At 40.2% G+C, this 23,363-nt stretch overlaps 1 long non-coding RNA gene across 3 annotated transcripts; it reads left to right on the top strand.

Annotated features, from left to right (window-relative positions):
* The first annotated feature begins 1,279 nt into the window (after positions 1 to 1,279).
* Positions 1,280 to 18,600, top strand: LOC308611685. 3 transcript variants are annotated; one of them, XR_014015005.1, is made up of 7 exons: positions 1,280 to 1,365; positions 2,699 to 2,779; positions 8,682 to 8,753; positions 9,300 to 9,374; positions 11,777 to 11,873; positions 16,407 to 16,525; positions 18,545 to 18,600. It is a non-coding gene; the product is annotated as an uncharacterized lncRNA (long non-coding RNA). The 3 variants fall into 3 exon arrangements; XR_014015007.1 differs by lacking the exon at positions 18,545 to 18,600 and having other exon boundaries at positions 16,407 to 16,659; XR_014015006.1 differs by lacking the exons at positions 11,777 to 11,873; positions 18,545 to 18,600 and having other exon boundaries at positions 16,407 to 16,659.
* Positions 18,601 to 23,363: the final 4,763 nt, after the last annotated feature.

Below are 23,363 nucleotides of genomic sequence, written 5' to 3'. Positions count from 1 at the left end.
ACACAGTAGTTTTTTCTACATTAATGGTTCTGTTGAGACAAGGTGGGATGGTGGAAGTTTTCCCATGCTAATATAAAGGGCCATTCACTTGGTTTTAGACACTCTTTCCCAGGATGAATTGCTCACCTGCCCCAAACCCCTCCTATAGATGTTCTGGAGTCATCACTGATTCAGTGGTAACCTCTGATAACAGAGTGGTGAATTGATAATGAGACGTGAATACTGAGAGTTTGGAGGAAATGGCAACATTTTAGAATAATTGTAAGGTGTGTTCCCCTCCCGCCACCCTGACTGGTGCTCACTTTGCAGGTCAGCTACTTTTCTTGTCAGCTCTGTAGCCAAAGGGAGGAAGAATGTCTCTCAGACTTCAGCTTCGGGGAGGAAGTGTTCAGATTGCCAGAACTGGACTAGCACTTTTGAATTTCCCAGAATGCCACATCCTGTGGTTTCCTCGGGAAGCTCTGCATCCTTCCCAACTCCCCTCCACCCCTGGGCTGCTGGAGGTTGTGGCCACTGGGGTCTGCAGCCCAAATCCCGCCTCATTGTTTGGGCTCTGGGAGGGCAGGGCGGGGTTGGGAAGGGGGCCCGGAAGGAGGTAATTGTCACCTTTGCAAGGGGAAGGGTGGCTTGTGCCCTGGGGACTCTGGGAAAAAGGCTCACTCTGGTGGTGTGCATTGGATCTCCGCAGGAGCCTAATAAAGGTGGAGTAACTACAGATGTCATAAATAACGGGTGGGACATTAGGTGGGGGAGGGACACGCGGTTGCTAACGGTTGCTAACGGTGAGCCCTGGCGTTGCAGCGCTGGCATAACGGTTCAGTTCGGCTCTGAAGGACGATGTGGCTCTGGCTCCTCACTGGCCTGGGTCACTGTGCCTGGGAGCGGCCGTATGTTATGTCCTGGCTGTGCCTCTGTGTCCCTGCTGCGCCCCACGGCTCCTCCTCACATGGCAACGACTGTGGCTTCTAGTCCAGGCAGTTCAGCCTCTGGAGTGGGCCCTGGGCCCCATCCAGGTGACCCCCTACCCCCCGCGGCTCACCGAGTCTTGGTCTTCATACGCCTGACACAGCCCTCCCAAAATGCCCCATGCCCTTACACCCCTGGCAGAAGGCGGGGGCTTTAATTACTTGACGTCCTCGTCTCCAGTCCAGATGTTGGCCCCACCTCATCAGGAGTTGACTGAGACTGAGGCTCCATACCCGGACATGAGTTCCGTTGGAGAGCTCCCTACAGGGCCAGATCAGTTTGCTGTTCCATATCAGTATCTGAATAACGAGCAAATCCAACATCAAAAGCTCCCAGAGGCGGTTCCAGTGCTAGAGTGGGATCAGAATCAGCCCTTGGTTCTGCCTCCTCGACACAAAAGTAAGACTAAACATATAGGTCTAGATCAGGCTGAAGGTCACTAATCATTTGAAATACATGTTCCACCTCTAGGTAGTAAGAGCTCAAAACCAATGAGCTTTATTGTTTCACCCCCAAACCTGAAGAAAGATCTAGTTCAGCATCGACGGCTTGCCAAAGTTGTTGTTGGAACTATAGGCCAATTTGAAAAAAAACACTCAGGATCTAGAACAACAGTTGCAGGGTGATTATTTACATCCCAGTATGGATGCCTTTTATCCTGAGGAGAGCATACCTAGGGATTTTCTGGGGAGCCCAGATGAACCTCCAGAGTCCCCTGAGGAAGCTGAAATGTCTGCATCCCAGCAGGAGGCCCAAACTCGTCATCCGGAGCTCACTGAGGAGGCTGAATCTTTACCTCATCAAGAGGCCCCTGCTCAGCATCCACAGACCCCTGAGGACGTTGAATCTTTTTCACCCCAGGCAGAGGCCCAGGCTCAGCATGCAGAGCCCACTGTGGAGGTAGAACCACCTCCACTTCCGCAGGGGGCTCCATCTCAGCCTTCAGAGGCCCCTGAGGAACTAGAAACTTCAAGGCCTCAGGAGGCCCTCACCCGGCCTTTGGAGACACTTAAGGAGGTTGTAGTTTGACCATGTGTTCATCATGGGGTAAATGAAGCTCAGCAGTCACACTTGTACAATGTCACTGTTAAATCTCTGGCTCTGGCACTTCCCATAAATCCACAGGTCACTAAAGAGGTTGAACGTTCTCCCGTCCAGCAGAAGCCCCCATCTCGGCCTCCAGAGCTCCTTACGGAAGTTGTAGCTCAGTCTCCATTGTATCCCGAGGTGACAGATCCAGCACAGAGCAGGACCATGCTGAGCATCCAACATCAGCCAGTATCAAGAGCAGTGGTTCTCACCCAGGGTGATTGTGCACACAGGTGACATTTGGTAGTGTCTGGAGACAGTTTTGCTTGTCAGAACTGTATATGCTACTGGCATCTAGTGGACAGAGACCAGAGATGCTACTAAACATCCAACAGTGTACAGGAGAGCCTCCCACAGCAAAGAATTATCCAGCCCAAAGTGTCAATAGTGCTGCCTAGCTAGAGAAATAAAGATCACTTAACACAAGTATTTAATGAGCATTTAGTATTTTGTATCTAATGCAGCACATATATAATCATGAAAGTATAAATCATAATATCTCCCACAGTGAGATTTCTTTAGTGTATGGAGGGAGTAGTGATGTTATGTTTCATCATATATAAATTAGAATTATTGCCAAAGGATAAATGTTCTGAAAGAATATCTATTTTTCTAATTCTTTTGCTCGTGTCTTTTTTTGTAGAAATCTTGGTTGCAATTTACTCCCAGAACTGAGCTTTGGAACGTTTCAGGCCTGGCATGGAATGCAGTTTTTACACAAGTTGTAAGTGAAATAGAAGATGAATACATGTAAACAACTGTGTGTAAAAACAATCATGCAGTTATTGGTTAGCTGGGTGTAAGTAAGCCCAGTATGAATTCTGGAAAGTATGTCTTGAGAGCCATTTATTTATTTTTTCAAATGAGGCAACTAAGGTACAAAGAGGCCAAGAGACTTGTTTAACTCATATATATGAAAGGCTCTGCTTTCCATAGTACTGATCTTTGGCATGGTCAATTAAAGGCACCAAACAAAAACACTCAGATTAGCATTGTCATGGAATCCCAGGGATGCCTCTCCATTATGCGAGTGGTCCAGGGACTTCCACTTTTGAATTTCACTTTGATTCCTTTTCATGTGCAAAGTTCCTAACTGCTTAAAATGTATGCAACACAGAGCTGCAGAGAACTAAGTTTAGCAGGGTGTGGTTCAGTGGGTGTGGGTGCTTCCCCAACCATCATTAGCTCTTTTAAATGGTAAAGCAGAAAGAATTCCTGAACACCCACCACAGGGCTCTCCCCAGCCTCCCAGAACATTATTTTTCAAAAAAGCATATATTGCTGAAGTGAATTATCTGTGGCCAATAGGAACCTTTGAGGTATGGAAAAAGACGTTGTTTGTGTTCAGCTGTAGTGTGAAAAATATAAAGAAAAGACTTTGCTGCGGCCTAATTCAATATGTTTTCTTTGCTGACTACTCTTCAATAAGAAGTGTGGGTTTTACACCCCTTCAGCTCAAAACTTCTCTGATTTCTCATGGCACAAGGAAATGATAGTGGGTACGTTCAATGGCCCGAAGGCGATTTTAGACTCAAGGTAAAGAGCTCTTCTACACCTGGCTTTGGAAAAGACTCTCTTACCTGTCTTGTGGTTCAGAAATCCAGTTTCACACAGTTCACATATTTTGGGTTAATGAAGGTGTTGAGGCTGTGTCTGGAGCTGGATTAACAATTCCTGCAGATGCCTATCTTTAGCGGCCTCCTTGCTTTCCCTTGTTAGTTTGCTGACGCCTACCTTGGGGAGAGAGCACCAAGGGTCGGTTTTTCTTTTGTTAGCACACCGGAGAGCAGGCTCGTGAGGTCCCTTCACCAGGAGGTTTTAGTAGCGTCAGTACAACGTCTGAAACTCACCACTTTTCCTAAACATCCTAGAACACCAAGAGTTCCTTATAAGAATCAGAGTTTCACTATAGTTATGTAGGTAACACAGGAAAATACATTGTGGAAATAAATAAATAAATCACTGAGTGCCATGCCCACTGTCTGTGAACACTGTACTAAGTGTTGGGGATACAAAGACGCATAGGCAGGGACTTTGTCCCCAAGAAGCTTTCATACTGGAAGGAGAAATATGGATGTCGATGGGAAAACATATATGAGAGCCATTCTAGCATCTATGCAGCAGGGTAACAAGGAGAGGGAGGGGGGTGATGAAGTAGAAAATGGGTGGTAGGTTAGAAAAGATTTGTAATGGAAGAGGCACCAACTTGTTCCTTTGGAATTTGTGCTCCTCTTAAATGACAGAAAAAGGTAGTGAAAGAATCAGAACTATCTGGTGTTGTAAATAAATTAGTACTGTACTCCGAAAACTCATTCACAGTTACTTTCAAAAGATTGTCACAGTATAGTAAGTCTTTGTTTTGGACTAAGTCTTTCTAATAGACAAAGCTAATTTGCTTCAGGAAACATTTGCCATGGTGAGATCTAAACTTTATTGCAACTCTTACCAAAGGCAAGCCACCAAGGGAAGATGCCACCCTCGAGTTAAATCATTTTACTACCTATAATGACATATTACTGGGGTGTTTATAAGTTGCCGGCATTAAATAAGTTTGGAAAAGGGCCCCAGCTGAGGTGGACTTATCATGAATTCAATGAACCTTAGGCTTCAGGGCTCCTCACTTGCATAGGTCCCTTCCAAAGTCTTGAGAGGGGTCCTAGCGATTTTTCTATTTATAACTTTGCATGTTTTTATTAGATAGGATTTCCCAAAGTAGATGAGGTTCAGGCCCCACAAAACCTTGATTCATCACCGGGTGTCAGGTAATTATAAGGCAGTAGGTTTCTTGAATGAAGCCTCTATGTTATTGAGAAATATCAGGTGAAGTAGTTAGCAGTGTGGTAGTCTATTTTAAATCCGAAATCTACCTCAAAGATGAGGCAAGAGCTTATTAATTTATAAAGTACCACTTTTTGAATGGTGGTAGTAATCATATCTCTTTCAGATAAAATCAGGAATGAAATATTCTATGGAAAACCGGCAGTGGCTGATAATCCTAAATGTTAAGTATGCTTTTTTCTCTGACTGTAAAGTGTTTCTCCTTCATTCACCTATGCACGTCCAGACTGATGGCTTATTTTTAAAAATTCTTTTAGTCACTTCATTGGATCTAACAATACAAGCTCCATGATTTTAGAAACTGAAGGACTCTACAATGTAGAAAGGCTATATATAACTTCACCAGACAGAGCACATTCACATGCTGGCTTGTACGTGGTACATCAATATTGTACCAAAAACATAAGCACGAAGAGAGAATAAGAGGAAAATCAAAGCCTTATCCCTATTGAATTATTTACCCCATTGTTGAGAATATCAGTGTGGGAGGTGTGGCCACACTATGAAGGCAAATTGAGCTGCGGTCACAGAGCCGCCCTAATGCTCCCCCAGTCAGCTAGCATTGGTTTCCTTTACATAGCTATGTACACACAAAAGCTTACACACTTGAGGGTGTTGTCCTCCCTTTTTGCTATGTACTAGAATCCTGGCAGCTTCTCAGATTTAGAAAGGCATAAACACTAAAAGCAAAAATAACTTGGGTCTGCCCTTTGGGGTGATTCAGGGTGGCTGTTTTATTTGTAATAGTTGAAAATTTTGAGATTGTCACACCTAGCAACTACTATACTTTTCTCCTCCCAACTGCATCTTATTCTTCCCACCTGTAGTATTTTCTCCCATTCTATATGTTTATTCACTTTCTCGATAGTGTCCTTTGAAGCACAAACTTTATAGTTTTTATAAAATCCAATTCATCTATTTTTCCTTTGGTTGTTTGTGCTTCTGGTATCATATCTAAGAAACTGTTGTCTAAAGCAAGGTCATAAAGATTTACCCCTGTGTTTTCTAAGCTCTTACATTTGGATATTTGATCCATTTGGAGTTAATTTTCATATACGGTGTGAAGCTTCATTATTTTGTGTGTGGATGTACAGTTGTCCCAGCATCATTTGAAAAGACTGTTCTTTCCACATTGAATTGTTTTGGCACCCTTGTTGAAAATCAATAGACCATAAATATGAGGGTTTATTTCTATATTGTCAATTCTGTTCCATTGATTTCCATGTCTGTTCTTATTCCAGTACCACACTGTGATTGCAGTAGCTTTGAACTGAGTTTTGAAACCAGGATGTGTGAGTCCTCCCACTTTGTTCTTTACCGACATTGTTTTGGTTATTCTGTTTCCTTGAATTGCCATAGGAATGTTAGAAACAGCTTGGCAATTTCTGGAAAGAAGTCAGCTGGGATTTTGATAGGAATTGCAATGGAACCATAGGTCGATTTGGGAAGTAGTGAAATTTTAATAAGATTATCTTCCAGTCCATGAATCCAGCATGTCTTTATACTTATTTAGATCTTCTTCAATTTCTTTCAACAGTTTTGTACTTTTCAGTGTGAATCTTGCACTTACTTGGTAAAATATTCCCCTAAGTATTATATTTGTTTTGATGCTGTTCCACATGGAATTGTTTTCTAAATTCCATTTTTCGATTACTCATTGCTGGTGTGTAGAAATAATATTGATCTTATATCCTACAACCTTGCTGAACTCATTTATTAATGCTAACAGTTATTTTCCTAGATGCCCAGGAATATGTCTTGTGGTCTTCCAGTTTCCCAGGAATACATTGGAATATTGCAAAGTGTCTGTGGACATCTCATTCCTCAGCTTTTCTTTTAAAGCTTTGCGGTTGGGTTGTTTTTTGCCCCAAACTGTTATCCGTTGCCTCATGCCACCGCCATGTTAAAATATTTGCTTGAAAATGTTTTCCAGAAATGCCACCTGAGCAGAGGCTTTTCTCACTAGACAGCCCTCAGTCAGGTCAAAGGCAAGCCTTTCAAGTGAGGTCTTCCAGGGGACCACCAGACATGTAAAACAATGAGAGTTCTTTGGGAATGAGGCTTTGAAGGACCTCCCAGTCCATGCTGCTCATTCTGGTACCAGGGATGTGGGCTGTTTTTCAAGGCTACCACTGGCATGGAGAGCAAAGGTCGAGGGCAAGTTAAAGCAACACAGATCTCGTTGTTCTTACAGAAATTAATTTGTTTTCCTTGAATAAATTGCTCCCCCATTTACTGCCAGCATGTTGGTTAAGTTTCCAGAGTTCAGAAGAAGTTGATTCTGACCATTTTTGCCAGTTTTGTTGTTGTTGTTATTGTTGCTTCTATGCAGGGATGAATTTTCAGATGTCCTTCCTCCATCATTTTTACTGATTTTCCTGCAATTAAAAAAAAATCTATAAAGTCTCAATGGCCATAGGCTAATTAAATATTTATCATGAGAGATGATTAAGGAAAAAATAAATAAAAAGAGAAATAAATAAATAAATAAATAAAAAGAGAAAATATAATTCTCATAGAGGCTTTCCCAGATGGGTAGATGAAGTTTGAAAAGGTATTTCTATATTTAGTGCTGTCAAAATTAAGGTTAAAGTAACAGATGTTTCAAAAAAAAAACACCCTTTCTTTTCATTCAGGTTAAACGCAGGCTTTAGAGTCAGAACTGAGTTCAAATTCCAGCTCTGCTTCTTACGAGCTTGATGACTTAAGACAAGTTATGTAACTTCTCTGTGCCTCAGTTTCCTCATTTGTACAATTGTGTAATATATATATCACATAAGGTTACTGTGAGGATGAAATGTTAAATGCTGATCACATATGCATGGCAACCCAAAGGATATTAGTTTTGCTAATTATCTTTATAATATTCTGCAAAAGTACACTAATAATTCTTGAGTAGAGTTAACCTAAAGTCAGATATTCTCTTCTTTCTTCCTGTTTCTTTTCTGTTTTTTTCCCCCTTATTTGTTTTAAAGAACTAAGGGGAAAAAAAAGAAAGAAAGAAAGAACTATGAAGAAAATCTATTCCAACATTTTGGAATAAAATTTTGTTCCCCAAAATTAATTTGTTTATTTTATTGATATATAAATAAAATGTTATTTATTTATTCAGCAAACATTTATTAAATGCCTAGTAAATCTTAGGCACTATGTCAGGCACAGGAATAATAATGACAATAAAGTGTGGTCTCTGCTCTCAAGTTGCTGACAATCTAGGAGAGTGACAAGTAAACAGTTGATTACATACACAGTAACAAAGGCTATGGCACAAGAATACACACGGGACTATGTGATGGGAGTATGGCTTTCACCAGTTCCTCTTGGATTTCTCTCTTCTTTGGCTCCAGAACCAAGGAATTAGCCTTATTTTTGTCTTTAGCTGGGTAGTTTAAATCATGAAATTTTTCAAACTTTGTAGAGATGAAAGAAAAACACCTTGAATTATGGAAGACACTAGAAATAGTACTTTTTTACAGAGCAAGGGCTTCCTACCAGCATAGTCACTTCAAGGGTTTTTAACGTGAAAAGTACTTTGGCATATTTTTTCTTTGCTAGCCACTTTTTTTCTATTTTATTGTTTGTTTGTTTGTTTCTCTTCTCCACTTTATCATCTAGAGACCTGGGTAGCTCCCAGTGAAAGAGTGTTTTACAGATTCTAAGGCTGATATATAGGTAAAGACAGAAAATGATTTTTTTAACCTTCAAGTTCCATACCAAAAAAAATGAATATAAACTTTCATGGAAGTAATTGAAAATGCAGATAATTTTAATTCCATTCCATTTTTCAGAATTCTCAATCGTAATCCTTTGCCAACAGTTGAAGATTCTTGTCTTTTTAAAGTGCCAGCATTAAACTATTTGTAAGTATTGTAACAGTTTCATGGCTTATGAGATAATTTCTGCTCCTTTTTACTTTCGTCAAAAATTGAGTACTTTGGCTAAAGAGTCATAATTTAGATTTTAACTGGGTTATTGAAAATAAGAGTTATTGGCAAAGAAAAGGATTAAGAAAGAATATATATGGGTAAGAGAGCCAGCAGAGGATGAGAACAGTGTTGAAGAACACATATAGATATGGAACATGAAGATACATATAGGAATAGTATTTATCCAAGAAAGCAAAAAGGAATAAGGGGTACATTATTTTTTTTAAAAAAGAGTGATCAAAAGAGGTAGATGCAATTGAAAAGGAGAAGTGAGGATAATAGAAAATGATTGTACTGTTCAGCACCAAGGTCATTAATTTGATGATGCAAATTTAAATTTCTTCCAAAAGAGCTCTTTGGAATTATCATCTATGGCAAGTAAGAAGCCAAAGTGGAAGTAATCACATGTTAAGTATCTTCTTCAGTTTAGAAATTTTGTCTTTGGGTTGTATATCATGCATGTTTGGGCTTCTCCTTCAGAGACATGGGAACAGCACAAGTGTCACTTACAGCAATTGAAAGCATCCTCATGATGACCCTTGAATTGGAAACACTGTAAGTTGATTTTTCTTACATTGATTTTCACTCAATTGTATTTTTAGGTTTGTTTGATTATCTTCTTAAGTCAGGTTTATTTATGTATAATTTTCATTTAACAAAATTCACTCTTTTTAAATATACAGTGTGATGTGTTTTGACAAACGTATAGTTCTATAGCCACCACCACATTTGAGGTAAAGAAAACTTCTGCACTCCCAAAAGACCCCTCCTGTCCCTCTGTAGTCAATCCATCCTCCTGTCACTACGAGCCCCTGGCAACCACCAATCTGATTTTTGTCCGTATAATGTTGCCTTTGCCAGATTATTTGATAAATGAAATCATGTGGTATGTAGTTTTTTGTTTTTGGCTCCTTTCACTTAGCCAGTCTCTTTGGAGATTTATCTGTTTTGTTGCACCTGTCAGTAGCTCATTCCTTTTGAGCGCTGAGCAGTATTCTACTTGTGTGGATACACATTCATTGTTTGATGCACATTTGAGTTTCTTCTTGTTTTTTGCCTATTATGAACAAAGCCTCTGAAAACACTCACATGTGTGTGTGAACATATGTCTTGTGTGAGCATATGTTTTCATTTCTTTGGGGTAAAATACCTCAGGGTGGGATTGCTTTATCATATGCTAAGTGCCTGTTGAACTTTTTAAGAAACTGCTGAACTGTTTTCTAAAGTGCCTGTGCCATGTTGCTTTCCCACAAGCAGTCTATGAGAGTTGCAGATGCTCTACCTCTTCACCTGATCCTTATATTAGTTTTTTTAAAACATTTTAGCCTTTCTAGTAGGTGTGTAGTTGAATCTCGTGTTTTTTGCCACATTTTGCATTTCTGTAATAGCTGATGATGTTGAGTGTCTATTCATGTGCAAATATCTTTTTAAATGAAGTGTCTGTTCAAATCCATTTTTAATTGGATATTTGTATTGAGAATTAAGAGTGCTTTATATAAAAAGCAACGGAAAAAGTCCTTGCTCTCAGATATGTGTTTAGTAAATATCTTCTCCCAGATTGTGACTTATCTTCATTATATTAAAGCGTCTCTGAAAACTAGAAGTGTTAAATTTTTGATGAACTCTAATTTAGCAATTTTTCTTAATTTTTCATATTTATTTAATTTATTTATTTGGTTGTGCTGGGTCTTAGTTGCAGCAGATGGGCCCCTTAGTTGCGGCTCATGGGCTTCTTAGATGTGGCATGCAAACTCATAGTTGAGGCATGCATGTGGGACCTAGTTCCCTGACCAGGGATCGATCCCAGGCCCCCAGCATTGGGAACTTGGAGTCTTAACCACCAGGGAAGTCCCTTAGCAATTTTTCTTAGATGGTTTCTGCTTTTTTGTGTCTTAATCTAAGAAATCTTTCTCTGAGACCCCACTGTCTAACCCAAAATCACAAAGATTTTCTCCTACGTATTCTTCCAGACGTTGTATAGCTACATTTAGGTCTATTATTCATTTTGAGTTAATTTTCATATACGTTGTGAGGGAAGGGTCAAGTTTTATTTTTTGCGGTTTAAGAAACTATTTCTGTAGGACCCTATTGTGACAGTTTATTACACAACGTACTGCACCTTAAATTGTGCCATCCCCCCTCCAATATGGCAAGCTAATAGAAACTTTCTGTTACGCCAAGGCTAGCTGAGGGGATTGCGTGAGATTAGTATGCGGAAACGGCCCTGCATTTAGCAGTCTGTTCCAACCGTCTTTGTCAGGTCACCTGACAAATGACTGTCTTCACCGTGCCGTCACGCATTGGTCACTGCTCTAGCCTCATCTTCCTCAGCGTCCCACAGCATCTGCCACAATTGTGATCCCTCTCTTGTCAGCTACATGCCCTCCTCTCTGGATATAAAAAACTATTTCCCTGTGTAACGACGTTACTGTTGATACACAGTATTGAAGAAATTAAATTCCTACACAATAATATTACCTAATAAAGTGTTGCTATTCAAATTTCCCCAATTGTCTCTCTTATATAATATCATTTCTTTTAACAGCTTTTTGAGGTACAATTGACGTGCAGTAATCTGTGTTCACACACACACATACATACACACCATGAAGACATCACGAAAATCAAAATGTCCATCACCTCAGAAAGTTTCTTAATGTCTCTTTGTAATTCTTCCTTCCCATCGTTCCTTGCACTTCCAAGTCGCCATGCAACCATTGATCTGCTTTCTGTTCGCATTTTCTAGAATTTTATGCAAATGGAATCATGCAGTGTATACTTTTTTCTAACTGGCTTCTAACCCAGCATGATTATTTTAATCTTCATCCATATTGTTGTCTATATCAGTAATTCATTTCTGTTTATTGCTGAATAGCATTCCTTTATATGGATGTACCACCATTTATGTATTGACCATTGATGGACATTTGAGTTGTTTGAGTCTTTGTCTATTACAGATAAAGTTGCTATGAATATTTGTGTACAAGTCTTGTATGGATGTTTACTTCCATTTCTCCTGGGTAAATGCCTGCCTGTAGAATGGCTGCATCATTGGTAAGTGTATGTTTAAGTTTTTTAAAAATACCTATTTTCCATAGTGGTTTGATCATTTTACATCTCTACCAGCAGTCTATGAGAGCTGCATTTTCTTCACGTTGTGGCCAACATTTGCTATGCTCAGTATTTTTAATTTTAGATAGTTTAATAGGTGTGTAGTTGTATCTCACTGTAGCATCCCTAATGATTAATCATGTCAAACATCTTTTCATATGCTTATTTTCCACCTGTATATCTTTGAATCTTTTATCTATATTTTTCTGGAGTTTTGAGAGTTCTTTATATATTCTGGAAATTAGTCCTTTATCCAATAGGTAAGTTGCTAGGTATTTTCTCCCATTCTGTGACTCATCTTTTCGTTCACTCAGGAGTGTCTTTTGCAGGGCAGAAATTCTTAATTTCGATGGTGTCTAATTTATCTATTTTTTTCTTTTATGCATTATGCTTTTGGTGTTGTATCTAAGAAATCTTGCCGAACTCAAGGTTATAAAATTTTTCACCTGTTTTGTTCTAGACGTTTTATAGTTTTATGTTTTACATTTAGATCTTTGAACCAAGTTGAGTTCACTTCTGTATATGGTTTAGATGGAAGTTCATTTTTTTTTTCTTTTTGCACCTGGATATTCAGTTGTTCCAGCATCATTTGTTGAAAAGACTATCATTTCTCCACTGAAATGCCTTTGAACCTGAAAGTCAGTTCTCCACCTCTCTCTACTTCAGAACTTTGTATTCTGTTCCTTTGGTCTTTTTGTCTATCTTTACACTACTATCACAATGTCTTGAAGATGTAGCTTCATAATCCTTGAAATCAGTTGCTGTTAGTTCTTCAACTTTGTTCTTTCTCAAAGTTGTTTTAGTTATTCTAAATTTTATTTCCATATGAATTTTAGAATTAGCTTGTCAATGTCTATAGAAAAGCCTACTGGGGTTTTGATGTATAAATCGATTTGGGGAGAATTGATGTCTCAACAATATTGAATCTTCTGATCCATGAATACTTTATATCTCTCCATTTATTTAGGTCTTTCTTAATTTCCCCCGGCAATATTTTACAGTTTTCAGTGTGCAAGTCTTTTGTCAGATTTATTCTAAGTATTTTATATGTTGGATTCTTTTATAAGTAACATTTTAAAACTTGGATCTCTGATTGTTTGTTGAGACAAATTCATCTTTTTGTATGTTGATCTTGTACCCTGCAAACTTGATAGACTCATTTATTAGTTCCAGTAGCATTTTCGTAGCTTCTATCAGGTTTTCTACATAATCATGTTATCTGCAAATAAAGATAGTTTTACTTCTTCCTTTCCATTCTGAATATGTCTTTTCTTTTTGTTGCCCTATTGCACTGGCTAGAACCTTCAGTGCAATGTCAAATAGAAGCAATGAGAGCAGATATCCTTGCCTTGTTCCTGATCCTGGTGAGAAAGTACTTTGTCCTTCACCATTAAGTATGATGTTAGGTTTTTTGTAGAAGTCATTTATCAAGTTGAGGAAGTCTCCTTCCATTCCTAGTCTACTGAGGGCTGTTTTTTTTTTTCTTTAATCAGGAATGTATGTTAGATGTTTTCATTCTTTTCCTGCATCTATTGCAGTGATTATATGATTTTTCCCTTCTTTTCTTAATTTGTTTATTTATTTTTGGTTGAATTGGGTTTTCATTGTTGTATGTATCCAGTATTCTTAATCTTTTATGTAGATCCATATTCCAATCTGGTGTCATTTTCCTTCTGCTTAAAAATACTTCTTTTAACATTTCTTATTGTGAAAGTCTACTAGCAATGAATTCTTTCAGCTTCTGTATGTCTGAGATAGTCTTTATTTTGCTTTTGTTTTGACAGATCTGGGTATAAAATTCTAGCTTGATAGAATTCAATTCACTACTTTAAAGATGTTATTCCACTGAGTTCTCGTTTACGATTTTTCAAGCAAGAATTCTGCTGTCATTGTCATCTTTGTTCCTCTGTATGTAGTGTATAAGTTTTTTCCTCTGGCTCCTTTTAAATTCTTCTCTTTATTGCTGGTTTTGAGCAATTCGATTATTTTCTGTGCCTTGGTGTAGTTTTGTCCATGTTTCTTATGCTTAAAGTTCATTGATCTTCTTGACTTTGTGGGTTTATAGTGTTTACCAATTTGGAAAATTTTTGGCTATTATTTCTTCAAATTTTTATATTTCTCCTCTCCTTCATGGACTCTAAGTACACATGTATTAGGCCACTTGAAGTTGTTGCACAAGTCACTGAGGCTCTATTCATTTTGTTGTTGTTTTGTTACTCCTTTTGTTTCATTTTGGATAGTTTCTGTTGCTATGCCTTAATGTTCACTGACCTTCTGCCGTGTCTAATTAGCCTTTAACCTCCTGCAATATCTTTTTCATTTAGACATTGTTTTTAATCTCTAGAAGCTCAATTTAGGTCTGTTTTACATTTTCCATGCCTGTACTTAACATTTTCAGTGTTTAGTCTGGGTTTTTTAGCATATGAAATACAGTTATAATAACTTTTCTTCATGTATAATAACCTTTTAAAAGTTCTTTTCTGACAATTCTAACATCTGTATCGATTATGGGTTATTGTTGATTGATTGCCTTTTCTCCTCAGTATGGGTCATATTTTCCTACTTCTTTGCATGCTTGGCAATTTTTCATATGATCCCAGATATTGTGAGTTTTAGTTTATTGTGTGCTAGTATATTTATATTCCTGTAAAATGCCTGGGCTTTGTTTTGGGTGAAATTAGGTTACTCAAAACAATTGTATTCTTTTAGGTCTAGCTTTTAAGTTTCGTTGGGTAGGAGTCCAAGTAGCCTTTAGTCTGGAGCTCATTATTTGCAACTACTGAGACAAGTCCTTTCTGAGTATCATGAGGTTTTCCAGTCTGACTTGTAGGAACAGGTACTATTCCTACAACCCTGTGTGATATCCAGTTGTTCTTCTTATTAATCCTTTCATGTGGTTCTTTTCCTGGCATCAAGTTATTCCTCACACAAATGTACTGACCCATACTTTGTTGAATTCTCAAGAGATCCCTCTGCATATCTCCAGAGTTCTCTGTCTGTGCACTTCTTTTCTCTCTGATACTCTGCTTTGTGAACTCTAGTTACCTTGGTTCTCCCAGACTCTTATCTCCATTTCATCTGTCAGGGAGCCCACTAGTCTCTGTCTGGACTTCTCTTCCCTGTACCATGACGTGAATACTCTCTCAGAGAAGTAAGGGCAATTATAGGGATCACTTCATTTATTTCCCATCTCCTCGGGAATCACTGAAATTTATTGCCTGAGGTTCAGTTTCTTGAAAACTGTTTTTTCATTATGTTCCATCTGATTTTTTCCTTGTTTCAGGTGGGAGGTTAAGTTGGCCCTTGTACTTCATCTTGGCCAGAAGCCAATAACATTCTTTAAGTCTGTTTTGTTTTGATACAGGATCCAATTAAAGATTAGGCATTGCATGTCATGTCTGTGTTTCCGTTAATCTAGAATTTTTCCCTAGTATTTTTTTTTGGTCTTTTATGACATTGGCTTTTTTGAAGAGTCTAAGCCAGTTGTCTTGTAAATTGCCCCACAACCTGTATTTGTCTGTTTCCTCATTAGATTCGAAGTAAACATTTTGGGGAAGAATACTACATAGGTGATGTATTCTTCATACTTCATCACTTGAGGTGGCCCAGTGCTAAGTTTGATCACGTGCTTAAGGTGGTCTATTCCATATCTCTCCATTGTAAAGTTATTTTTCCCCTTGGTAATTGATAAATAATATGTGTGGTGATCCTTGGGATCAGTGAAGATCCTACTTTCAAACAACTCTTCACCCAACTGTGCATCAATGATAATCCTTGTCTGAATCGATTATTACATTGATAGTTGCAAAATAACACTTTCCTAATTCTATCCTTCCTTTTGCATTTATTAGCTGACATTATTCTATAAAGAAGAGCTCCCCCACTTTTCATTTGGAGTATCATTATGAACTCATGTGCTTTTTTTTCAATTAACTACGTTATACCTTATTATAATGATAATGTTATTCTTTGGAATGTTCCTTTTGTCCAGATTTGGTCAATGCGATCTCTGTTATTGTTTAGCCACATGATGCTTTTTTATTACTAGAATAATTTCTAATATATTACTCCTCACAAATAGGAACTGAGAATGTGCGGTCTTATTCATACTCTTCTTAGAAGTCTGCCTTCTTCCTGTGTACTCTCAACCCAAAGTGAGGCTTTCGGGTTGGAAGGAGAAACTTCTGAATTAAACTACAGTTCAGTGTCACCCAATTCTAATCGCTATTCCCTTTTTTCTAGGCATATCATACCTACTGCCATCCTAATCCTTCTGTTGGGCACCTCTCTCCTCCTCTATATTTATTTCCAACAGTCAAGGGCAACAATTGGCCAACCGGCCCCTATCCAGTTCTATAGTCCATATGCCCCAAGAACTCCTTTTTGCACTGGTCTGTGGTGGCCTTGGCCTACCTCTTCTACCTACTCAGGTAACTCTTTTACCACGAATTTAATTACCTGTGTTTCCATTTATAGGATCTTACCCAGCCGTAGGGCCTGCTGCCTCTGCCAATTTAAAAATACTATTGAGGTTGTCTGTGAGACAGTCAAGCTGCGTTGTGACAGTGAACGCCTGAGGGACGTCACACGTTGTGGTGAGTCTCAATTGCGGGATAATACATTTTTAATTTTTAATTTAATTTTTTATTTTTAATCAAGGATGATACATTTTAAAACTAATGATGTAATTACATTATTTTAATACATTCATTTAGAGTTCCAGCTCCCTAAATTTCTAAGAAATACCCCCTTGCTAAAAATCAGATTCTTGGTTACATTATTAAGCTAATGATAGCTCAGTTACATTATTAGCTTCATAATGTAACTGATCTGCATATATAAAGGAACCAGAGAAAGGAATGGAAGGGGGAAGGGAATTCACATTAATGGCCACATATCCTATGCTGCCCTCTGTGCAAATGACAACTTATTCACATAGTACATCACAGTTTGTAAACTGATTTTATATACATTAGGTCTCAAGTACCCTTTGTCTTATAAGACAGGTGTAAATATATTTTTGTTTATTTGGTTTGTTTCTGCAATTTTATAAAGAGTACAAGTGATGCTGTTTTATGTCCTATCTGGAGCCTGAGAGTTTCTGGTTCCATAACCAGAAGCTGCTACCAAGCCCTTCTAATGCGTGGGAGAGCTAGTTATTTCTCTGACTGTCCAGCTCTGAACTTGCTCTGAATCGCAAGTTTTTCTATCCACAAAACACTCAGGGGCTTTCAACTATTTTTCTATACATTAGATTTATGGGCACTAACTTGATGACTTCCAAAATGTGCTTTCATGCCCAGGTAGCTTGAATACAGGTCTCTTTCAGTGATCTAGAGCGCATCATAAATAATAACACTTTGCCACTTATATAAAGACAATATTGCTGATTTTTCAACACAGTTTTTTTTTTCCTTTGGACACCAAGCTGGTGGGATCTTAGTTCCCCCAGCAGGGATTGAACCCGGGCCACAGCAGGGAAAGTGCCGGGTCCTAACCACTAGACCACCTGGAAACTCCCCCAAACATTTTTTTTACTAATTATATTACTCCCTTCTCCCCCAGAAGTGGGCAGAAAAGGCATTTTTACTCTCCTTTTACAGGTGAGGAAAAAGAAGATCAGAGGTGTTAAGTGCTATGACCCTAGTGCCCCGATCTCCTGTCCCCAGTTTGGGGCTCTCTGCTAGCCTCTGCTCCTCCTTTCTCATGACCCTTCCCTCCTCCTTTGACCCTCACCAAAAATACTTTTAATCCTTTTGGAAGACAAACCCAGCTACACAATGGTACACATTACCTTCACACAGTCAGAAGATTTGGATGGTTCCCCAAGTAGAGCTGGAAATATTAGAAGTAAAATGAATTGAAAGCAAAGTAGCCATCTGACAGAAGTTGCTTTTTCCCGTCTACATTTTAGGGCCTCAAGTATTATTCCATTGATTTGTTGAACATTCCACATGAGTATACAATCTGGCAAATCTCTAAACTTATACCCGAGATCCCTGCCCAAATTTTAGCAAAGAGCCAGGGCGGACATAGTGTTTTTTTCTGTATAGAGCCTTCTGTTATGGGGACTGGGATATATAGAAGCAGGGACTAAGCAAAGGACTCAGTGGGTAGTTGGAGAAGGACATGTCCAGATGACGACCTGTTAGCGGCGGTGGTTGTCGTGGAGATCTGTGATAGCAGCAAGAACACAAGCACACTGAAGAGGTGGAGAGAGGAAGCCTCACACTCCTGTGCCTTTGAGGCAGGACAGGATGGGGTATATGAATGTGAGGAGTCACAGTAGATCTGCAGAGAGTCCAGCTGATTAGGGGAATATTTGTCTTCCAGCCTTGGCTTTTCTTGAGTACTGGCCCCTGGGAACCAGTGGAGTAATCCTGAATATAGTTCCTATATTTCACGCTACAGAATTTTCTGAGTAGATAGCCCCCTTTTCAAGAGAGACCTTTCTCACATTTTGTTGTTGCCAGTCATAGGCTTAAGTGTGGGTTTCTTTTTCTCCTAAGTGGCACTCAAACTTTGACTGATTCCTAATTTCTTTGGCTGTGGACTGACAAAAGGCTGTCCCATCAGTCTTCAATGATCAAAAACAGTCCCTTCTTTTTTGACAGATGAAGAAACATCTATAGAGAATGCAGGAGGATCGTTGATGAAGGTGTTACAAGCTCAGAAGAAGAACAACAGCACCGAGCGGACTATTGCGTCAGAGAGGATGTCCTCACCTAACAGTGCTGTCAGCCTGTCAGGCTTCATGAATGAGCAGCTGGACTCTAATAATAAAAGTGATATTATCAGTGCACTAAGTTACATACTGCCTTATATCTCAGAGGGAAATCTAGGAGATGTGGAATCAACATTATTATCATTCATTCAACTTCTTTTTTCAAATACACAAGATGGAGATATGCCACTGGGCCTTTTGAAAATCAATACAAGGAGCCCTTCTGTTAAAGCTGTACCCAACAATTCAACTAATAAAAACAAATTGAGGGAACTCCATTTTGTGGAAAATTTGTTAGATGCAGAAACTCAAGAAAAAATTGATGAGGTAAAAAAGGAAGAAACACCTGCCACGCATACGCGTTCCAACCTTTTAACTGCCATGTTTACACGCTACATCTTTCAAAAGAAATTAGAAACTGCCCAACCACAGAAAGACAGCCTAGCAAAGATGGAGAATACAGAGGAAAAGCTGCTGAGAGTGAACAAGGTCCTCAAGGGGCATACAGAAAATGCACCTCAAAGCAGTGGGAGATGAGAGCGTCAGGAGGAAACAGAATGCCCAGCCATCTGTGGCGAACACTGCCAAAGAATGAAAGCTAGGGAGGCCATCCCCAAGAAAGCTGAAACAGCTTCTCGTGGTGCAGAGGCCCAGGAAGCTGTTGGGAATGTCCTCCAATGCAGAGTCTTCATTCATAAAGGAACACAAGGCCGCAGGCTCCTCTTCCCTGAAACCGTACTTCAAGGGCAGGCCTTGTGCCTCCATCCCGCCAAAACCCCATCTGAGGTTAAAAGCAAATCAAAAGACTTATCCAACGCTATTCATGTTTTCGAAGATGCAAAGGCAAGAGTTAGAAATGTTAAGGACTTCGAATTAATCTCACATTCTGGAAAAAAAATACATCTTCCATAAAATTAGGTCTCCTTGGGTCCACAGAAAACCCAAAGTTAAAAGGAGTCGAGGGGCCTCCCTGGTGGCGCAGTGGTTGAGAGTCCGCCTGCCGATGCAGGGGATACGGGTTCGTGCCCCGGTCTGGGAGGATCCCATATGCCGCGGAGCGGCTGGGCCCGTGAGCCATGGCCGCTGGGCCTGCGCATCTGGAGCCTGTGCTCCGCAACGGGAGAGGCCACAACAGTGAGAGGCCCGCATACCGCAAAAAGAAAAAAAAAAAAAAAGAAAAAAAAAAAAGGAGTCGAGGGGCTTCCCTGGTGGCACAGTGGTTGGGAGTCCGCCTGCCGATGCAGGAGAAACAGGTTCGTGTTCTGGTCCGGGAAGATCCCACATGCCGTGGAGCGGCTGGGCCCGTGAGCCATGGCTGCTGAGCCTGCGCGTCCGGAGCCTGTGCTCTGCAACGGAAGAGGCCACAATGGTGAGAGGCCTGTGTACCGCAAAAAAAAAAAAAAAAGGGAGTCGAAAGTTCAGAAAGAAAAGTTCACTTGATAGAATGATGCTTGCAAGCCCTCCATTCCCTGTCGTGAGGAGTCTCATAAATTCCCCTCCACGAGAGGCTGTTTCGTCTTCAGGAGAAGTGACTTCTTCTCTTTCAGACCCTTCTGCAGAAAACACTACTTCAGTAAACAATACTGCACAAAATGTTTCTGAAGCAATTATTTCTACAGGAAACGCTACTCTGCCAGGAGGAACCGGCCCTGGAAACACTAGCCATAGGAACGTCTCCACTGCACATTCTACTGTTGCTGCAGACAACAGTATGCCAGCTGTTCAACACAGCAACAAAACACAATGGGAGCACCACAACATGGTCACTGAATTATCCTCTAAGCCCACAGGCTTCACTTCCCCAGGGCTCGCATCCCCGGGTGATCCAGTTGAAACTCAGCTAAACCAGCAGCTCTGGTCCCTCATCCCCAACAATGACGTGCAAAGGCTCATTTCTCATGTTATCCAGACTTTGAAAATAGACTGCTCGGACACCCACGTGCAGCTGGCCTGTGCCAACCTCATCTCTAGAACAGGCCTCCTGATGAAGCTTCTCAGCAAGCAGCAAGAAGTAAATGTGTCCAAAGCGGAATGGGATATGGACCAGTGGAAAGCTGACAGCTATATCAGTGAGAGCACAGAAGCCCAGAGTGAGCAGAAAGAGCAGGAGTCAAGTGAGGTGAGGATAACCCCTGACACATAGGACTTGGACTTTTACTCAGTTTAGGACATGCCATTAACGTGCCCAAGCGGGAATACCACGGGCTCCTAGTCAGTATCTTATCTTCAGCCATGAAACGGGCTAAGACAGTGATCTCCAACTTTGCTCATTGAGAGCGTGTGTCACTATTCCTAGGGTAGACGTGAAAAGGACATAACACAAGATAAATAAATTGTAGATAAATTGTAGAAGAAAATGCTAATGATAAGACTAATAACATTAAATTTGGCTTGTTCTTATAGAAGCTACTCGCCTGAAAGGATTGGGTTTCATAGTAGTTTAAGAATAGTTAGCTATCGTTTAGAATAGGATTAAGAATCGTAAGTTTTCATCCCTTCTATCTCCTTGTTTTTAAAAATTGTGATATATTTCTTTAGCTCACAAAAGAAGTTCCAGGTTATGACTATAACAACTAACTCATCTTGGCAGTTCTGTACCTGTAGTAGTGACGATTTGCGTTACAATTTTCTGTCTCAGTGAGGGAAGGACAATAATTAATTCAGATTGAGAACCCAGAAACTGAGAATCAAATCCACCTTTCCACCTGCTACTACTTGATTCTTCCCTTTAGCCATGAGGACTGACATACACTTTGTTCTTTTAATGAAAAGTATATTCCCAGGATGTTTTTGTGTGTGTGTGTGTGTGGTTTTTTTTTTTTGGCTGCGTTGGGTCTTCATTGCAGTGCATGGGCTTCTTACTGAGGTGGCGTCTCTCGTTGTGGAGTACGGGCTGTAGATGCACGGGCTCAGGAGTTGTGGCACACTGACTTAGTTGCTCCGCAGCATGTGGGACCTCCCCAGACCAGGGGTCGAACCTGTGTGCCCTGTGCTGGCAGGCGGATCCTTAACCATTGCACCACCAGGGAAGTCCCCACAGGATTTTTAAAAGGAACTTCACTCCCAGGAGATCCCTATGGAATTGGATCCCTGATAACAAGCTATTGGACTATTTGGACAAGTGAAGTTTATAAGAAGGCCAGAGTTGACATGATAATAAATTTTCTTCAACTCAACAAAGTATGCTGATTTGAGGTCCTCACCAGTCACTCTCATTCTACCGTTGATTTCTTTCCTTCTTGGCTGAAGTGATGAGAGATATAGGATCTCCATACTCAAGGAGCTATCAGTCACCCTGGGAGGGCTAAAAGGACATGCCTGAAAGACACAAGTGTGATCTCGTCAATTCCTCAGGTTTACTTAGCAGCTTTCTTCTCCGGTGTATTAGGAATTGTGTAGTTAGGTTCCATTAAAACACTGCAAGTAAAATCTTGCAGCAGGCTACCCTCAAATATTTATAGTTGCCTATTCCTGGAGCTAGCCTGTTTACCTTTTGTTCAGTTACATAGTGGTTGATTACTTTTCCCAGCAGGCAGTTGCTAACATTAAAAGAGTGATTTTAATAGGCTGACAGTCTTGATTCTACCCTACCACTCCACATTACTTTAGTTATCTTTTCTCCTGTAATGGCAGCCCTCCATTCCAGCCAAAGCAGCTCCTCACTATACGCTAGTTACACCATACCCATTCCTACTTTTGTCTGTGCCTTTGTCCATCGAAAATTCCTTTATTTTGCTTTGCCTGTGGAACTCCTATGAATCTCTGAAAAGCCAACTCAAGTTCAGATATCTTTCTCTGTAAAGCCTTCCCTGAATACTCCAGCCCTCCTGATCCTAGTCCTGTGAGGTTTGTCACCATTTCTTAGGGGCCAGAGCAAAGCAGTCCCCTCCCCTCAGAACTCACAAAAGTGGTAAGCAGTTTTTTGAAAGGCAGCCCCCCAGGAGAGAGCCACCAAGGTTAGCACATCATGGAGCTGAGCAGAGACGTGTAAGGGCCAATGGCTTCCTGGCCTATCACACTTGAATCAAACCTGGCATGATGTACTAACTTCTAAAGAGAAATGTGTCTATCTGCAGGAGGGTTGATCACTAGTGAAAGCATAGAAAAGGTGAGGAGAGACCAACATGGGCAGTGCCCATCCTCACATTGCCCAAGAGTAGAGATGGCACCTTAGGCAGCATAACTGAAGAGTCAGGCCCACTAGCCAGGCTGCCTGTTGAGGAGATGGATGGATCCAGTTACCTCAGGCCTTCCCATTAAACTCTGGATTCAGCTGATTCCTTTTCTAATTCTGTTGTCACCAAGTAGCCTTTGATTCTGTGATTGTGCTTTAGTGTGCCACGGAGGCCTGTCCCCACAGAAGGTAATTCTCTGATTGTGTAGACACAGATGCCCTGTGTGTAGAACAGATGTATTTCTCATTGTCAAGTAATAATTTGGCATTCTGATGTTTGATCCATCCTGTGATATTGCTAAAGTGAGATTGCCACAACAGGAAGACGTCAGTTCTCGCTTGGTGAGGAAGAGTGTGATTTCTGAGCCTAGGAGGCTGGGGACTAGCTTGCTAGTCATTGGCCATTGCCCAGACTGTACCCTCTACATCTCAGGTGGCATATGGCCTTTGGCATTTTTAGAATTTCTGTAAAGTCCCCTTTTTATTGTTTTTAACTTCTTGCATTTGTTTTGTTTTGTTTAGTTTTGTTTGGGCC

Source organism: Mesoplodon bidens, assembly GCF_964165515.1.
Source record: "Mesoplodon bidens genome assembly, contig: HAP1_SCAFFOLD_1060, whole genome shotgun sequence".
NCBI lineage: Eukaryota > Metazoa > Chordata > Mammalia > Artiodactyla > Ziphiidae > Mesoplodon > Mesoplodon bidens.
This window is presented reverse-complemented; position numbering and strand designations above follow the sequence as displayed.